We start from the raw sequence: 6,189 nt of genomic DNA on the forward strand, positions 1-6,189 counted from the left end.
GTTTAAGCTATTCTGGGTCATTAAGGGAGACTCTGCTCTGGCCACAGAATTGCAAGGACAAGGTAGATTGGAAGTCAGGCAGTCATGGAGTCAGCAGTTTTGACCTGGACTTGGATTTTATAACTTGCCCAACAAAATGACACCCACATTCCTAAGGACCAGAAGTACTATTCAGCTCATTTCTGACTGAAGCATGTTTAGGCTTGAGAGTTTCTAATCAAGCTAGACTTGGTGAATAAAATAAATATGTCCAACTAGCTATATCTATGTAGCTTGTACTCCCTGACCCTTTAAATTCTTATACTGAATCAAGAATAAATTTTCACACCAGGAAACTGGCTGAGCATGTGCTATATACACTGAGTGGCCAGATTATTATGATCACCTGACGTTTGTAGGCAAATTAGCCGTACACTGCTAATATCCTATGAGATATGGAAGCCGAGGGCCTCTTCTAACACCTTTGCTGTCTGCAGTTACCAAGACAAAACGTCTCCAATTTGCATAGGAACACAAGGATTGGACAGTCGAGCATTGGAAAAAAGTCATGTGGTCCGATGAATCACATTTCCAGTTGCATCATGCAGATGGCAGAGTGAGAATTTGGCGGAAACAGCATGAAAGCATGTACCCCACATGCATGAGTACAACCCTTCAAACTGGTGGGGGCAGTGTTATGGTTTGGGGCATGTTTTCCTGGCATGATTTGGACCTTTAATTCATGTGGAACAACGTCTGAATAGCACAACATACCTAAGTATCGTTGCTGATCAGGTTCATCCTATCATGTTGATGGCGTATCCCAATGGAGATGGCTTCTTCCAACAAGACAATGTGCCATGCCACAGTGCTCGTATTGTGCAGGAGTGGTTTCAAGAACATGAGGGAGACTTTACCTTGCTTAGGTGGCCCCCACAATCACCAGATCTCAATCCAATTGAGCATTTGTGGGACGAAGTTAAAAGAGCCATCAGGCAGCTGGTTCCATAACCATCAAATCTCACAGAACTGGACAGTGCTATTCATCAGGCATGGTGTCAGATTCCTGGCATCACCTTTCAACATCTCGTGGAGTCAATGCCAAGAAGAATCGCTGCAGTATTGAAGGCAAAAGGTGGCCCAACGAAGTACTGATGGGGTGGTTATAATAATCTGGCCACTCATCATAATATATATCCCACGTTCAAAGGCTGTTATATCGCATTGTTTACCCATATCTTCAGGGGGGAAAAAATCACTTCTACTGTCATGGCAAACAACCTGCTTCCCTATTTATAATGGTCTGGCCCTCTAGCAACTTCAGCGTGAAATGATAGCTAATTTGCCTACAAACGTCAGGTGGTTATAATAAAAACGTCAGGTGGGTATATATCTGATCCATTTGAGTATCTAAAGCACCATATTAGAACATTGTCACAATATAAAGAAAATGTCCTTGCTCTTTCCCCTCTGCCACCATCATATCTTTCGGTAGCAGGAGGAATTAGCAATATACTTACGAGCACTCTGTGTAGTAAGTATACAGAGTGGTGTAGGCTCATTTCAGGGCATTGATTTGATACAAATTCTAATCCTGTCCTCAGTTCAATTGGTTTCCAGTGTAGCTTTACTGTAACTACACCATGTATTTTATCAAATATTGCCAATATTTGTATTTAGTGTATAGTATTGTGATTTCAAAATCGATTCTAGATTTAGCCCAACATTTTGGAATGTATTTTTCTGTATAAAAATCGGTTCAGAAAAAAAACAATATTTTGAGATTTAAAAAACATCTTATAGTTATTCTAACATAGATTTTAGTCACATTTATATTCTGTAGTGTTCAATGATTCCACTACATTACAAACTCAAGGAACAGATGAAATTGCTTTACCCACCGCCACCTAAGCAATGTGGAACATTACAAATAATATGTATTCACAAACAAGAGCCACGATGGTGTGGCTCCAAAAGTAGGAAGGACATTACGACCAGCCTGTATAGGAAGAGCCTGACTGATTTCTTCCAAGCAATGCATTTTCATCAAAGCTCATACATATTCAGTGAAACAAATAGAAGGCCCATGAATTCAATGAACTGCCACTGAAACCAAAACATCGGTTTCCTAGCATCTGTTTGCGGGAATTATGCAAAATACTGAATGCAATGTGTTTTCACTGCAATCCTATTTTTGTTTGCCAACCAGTGAATTTTCATTTAAACCAATATGTTTACCTCAGACCCATGTGCGTGCATTTATTGGAACTGAAATACAGTTACAGATACAGGCAACGTGTCGACGGAGACCAAACCAATGCATTTTGATTCAACTCAGCCAATTTTCCACCACATGTATTCTGATTCTCTGGGGACATGGAGCCCCTATAATGATAAATGCACGAGGCTGTGAGGGAAGGCAGGAGAAATGACGTCCTGGATTGCAGGGAAATGGCACGGAGCAGCAGCTCTCTTAAAACCTTGTTGCCCACCTTATACCCTGTGGCCCAGCAGCCCTGGGAGCTGGTGAGCAAGGCAGACTCTCAGGCCCACCTTAGACCCACTGTTTCAGAATCTGCTCTTAGCAAGATCTCCAAAGTACTTCATTTGAACACTATAATTTGAGAAGCACTGGTTTAAAACAAACTCTTAAATGTCCTTAGGTTGATACTCAAAGTTTTCTGAGACAAACAATTTTTTTTCCAGTGGATGGACAATCTGGTAAAACAGAGTTTAAAACCAGCTTGCTTGCTTTTTATTGCATACGATACATGAATACAAATTCTTCTTTAAGACTCAAACAATTAAAAGTCTGTAGAGCAGTGTCTCAAGTGAGAAATAAATGGCCAAGATGAAACTCTGTTTAAGAATGCAAATTCAGCCCTAGCTGTGGACTGAAGTGTCCTGGGTTCAATTCCAGTCAAGGGCACGTACCTTGGTTGCAGGTTCTCTGGCCCTGGTCGGGGTGCATGCAGGAGGCAACCAATTGATGTGACTCTCTCACATTGATGTTTCTCTTTGTCTCTCCCTTTCTCTTCCACTCTCTAAAAATAAAAGAGAAAAATACAGCACATACAGTAATGCACAATATACCATACTTGGTCATAATAAACTAGAGGCCCGGTGCACAAAAATTTGTGCACTGGGGGGGGGGGGGAGGATCCCTCAGCCCGGCCTGTGCCCTCTTGCAGTCTGGGACCCCTCAGGAGATAATGACCTGCTGGCTTAGGCCTGCTCCCGGGTGGCTGAGGGCAGGCCCAATCCCTAGGTGCAGCCCCTGGTCGGGCTCAGAGCAGGGCTGATTGGGGAGTTGGGGCACAGCCCCCTGTCATGCACAGAGCAGGGCGGATTGGGTGGTTGCGATGCCACCCTCAGTCACTCTCAGGGTAGGGCCGATTGGGGGGTTAGGGCACCGCCCCCTGTCACACTCAAGGCAGGGTCGATGGGGAGGTTGCGGCGCCACCCTCTGTCATACACAAAGCAGGGCCAATCAGGGGGATGGGGCGCTGCCCTCATCACTCACAGAACAGCGCCCATCAGGGGGGTTGGGGCTCCGTACCTTGTCACTCACAGAGCAGGGTCGATCGGGGGTTAAGGAGCTCCCCCCTGTCATGCACAGTAGGGCCGATAGGGGAGTTGGGGCACCACCCCCTGTCACACACAGAGCAGGGCGGATCAGGGGGTTGGGGCGCCGCACCCTGTCACACTTAGGGCAGGGCCGATGAAGAGGTTATGGCCCTACCCCCTCACACACAGAGCAGGGCCCGTGGGGGGGGGGGGGGTTGGGGCGCCGCCCTCTATCACCCACAGAGCAGGGCCGATCAGGGGGTTGGGGCGCCGCCACTGTCACACTTAGGGCAGGGCCGATGGGAAGGTTATGGCTCTACCCCATCACACACAGAGCAGGGCCCATGGGGGGGGGGGTTGGGGCACCGCACCCTGTCACACACAGAGCAGGGCCAATCAGGGGCTTGGCCACCATACCCTGTCACACACAGAGCTGCAGGGTGATCAGGGGGTTGGGGAGCTTCCCCTATCAGGCACAGAGCAGGGCTGATCAGGGGGTTGGGGCGCCTTCCCCTGTCACGAACAGAGCAGGGCGGATAGGGAGGTTGTGGCCCCGCCCCCTGTCACACACAGAGCCGCAGGGAGATCAGGGGGTTTGGGCCCCGCCCCCTGTCACACACAGAGCCGCAGGGAGATCAGGGGGTTTGGGCGCTGCCCCCTGTCACGCTGATCCCGGTGCTGGGAGGCATATTACCCTTTTACTATATAGGATAGAGGCCTGGTGCATGGGTGGGGGCCGGCTGGTTTGCCCTGAAGGGTGTCCTGGATCAGGGTGGGGGTTCCGCTTGGGTGCCTGGCCAGCCTGGGTGAGGGGCTGATGGCTGTTTGCAGCTGGTCACACACCCTTCAGGGTGGGGGTCCCCACTGGGGTGCCTGGCCAGTCTGGGTGAGGGGCTGAGGGCTGTTTTCAGACTGGCGGGTGACTGAAACTCCCAACCGCTCCTTTTTTTCTTTTTCTTTTTATTCTGGGCCAGCTTTAGCTCTGAGGCTTGGCTCCAGCTCTGAGGCCTCTGCTGCTGAAAGCAGGTATCTGGTTTGTTTGGGTTCTATAATCGAAACACTGTTGCTATCCTGCTCACTCCAGCTCTGAGATCCTGGCTGGCTGAAAGCAGGGATCTGTGTTTGTTCTATAATTGAAACAATGTTGCGGTCCTGCTGGCTGAAGCCCGGCTGGCTGAAAGCAGGTTTCTGGGGTTTTGTTTAGCCTCTATATTTGTAACAATGTTTCAAACTGCAAGCTCAGAGGCCGGCAGCGGCAGGCGGGGAACATTGGCTTCCTCCGTCACTGAAGCAAGCAAGCCTCATGTTCACTTCAAGCTGCCTGACTGCCTGCCGCCATCTTGCCTGGCAGTTAATTTGCATATTGCCCTGATTAGTCAATGGGAAGGGTGGCAGAAGTACGGTTAATTACCATGTTTCTCTTTTATTAGATAGGATGTCTATGTTGCAGTTTGTTAGAAAAAAAGGAACGCAAATTTATAAGTTAACATATTTCAGGTTGCATGAATGAGTCTCCAGTCTTCTTTGAGTGGTAGTATATATTGCAGGATGTACAAAAAGTAAAGAGTCAAAAACAGCTGAATACAGTGCAGCTCTAAGGAGGTCAACTTTTTGTCTCCTCACAACATGCTCCCCATGTGGTGACCCAAGCAGGGTGGGGTTATTTTGGTCAACCACCTTCAATCTGGCAGACTTAATTTTCAAACTCAGCCATAAGGGTTACCTTGAGGAACCTTGAAATGATTGAGAACAGAAGTTCTTTTTTTGGATCTGAAGACCCATTACATAAACTTTCATCTGGCCTTTTAATGGTAACCAATGTAATAAATTATTAAATGTTATTAAGCTTGGTAATGATAAATTAAAATCCATTTACTGAGGATTCTGAGTCAATATTCCAGCAAGAAGTCTTGGTCTTGGCAACCTTACAATCCTGCTGTGCACATTGTCACAGAGATATTTTGAATTCCAGCAAAGGGAAAGGACACTTTTGAACAGGTGACATGCCAGCATTATCTTGAATTCTTGTGGTTCTCAATGATTGCTACTTTGTTGTTGTTGTTTAAATTTTTTCACAATTGTTTATTAAAAGGACCCAGGCTAAGGAAGAGCCTGCAACCAAACAAAATTGTTTATTAAAAGAACACAGTTTGTATCTATTGGTTTGTGCTAGTTGGTCAGGCTGGTGTCTCTAGCATGATATGAAACACATCCACATGTAATTTTTAAAATATATGTTTTTTTAGAGAGAGAGAAAGGGAGAGGGATGGAGTGATAGAAACATCCATGAGAGAGGGACATAATCAATTGGCTGCCTCCTGCACACCCCCCACTGGAGGCAAACCCACAACCTGGGCATGTGCCCTGACTGGGAATGGAACTGTGACCTCCTGGTTCATCATACACCTGTAATTTTTAAAAATTAGGTGATGTAAAAGCCTAGCATTAACACCTTTTTTAGGTTAAGAAATATAGTTTATTCCTGAAACGAATGTATCTTCAAATGGAAGGGTTTTTCTTTATGTGAGTTTTAAATAATTTTCAGTGCCCAAGAATGTTCTCTATAAAACATAACAAAATGCATAACAATAATGGTTCAATTGAAAATAGTTATCTTGAGATAGGATTTGATTTGCAATTCTA

This window comes from Myotis daubentonii, chromosome 3, assembly GCF_963259705.1.
Source record: "Myotis daubentonii chromosome 3, mMyoDau2.1, whole genome shotgun sequence".
NCBI classification, from domain to species: domain Eukaryota; kingdom Metazoa; phylum Chordata; class Mammalia; order Chiroptera; family Vespertilionidae; genus Myotis; species Myotis daubentonii.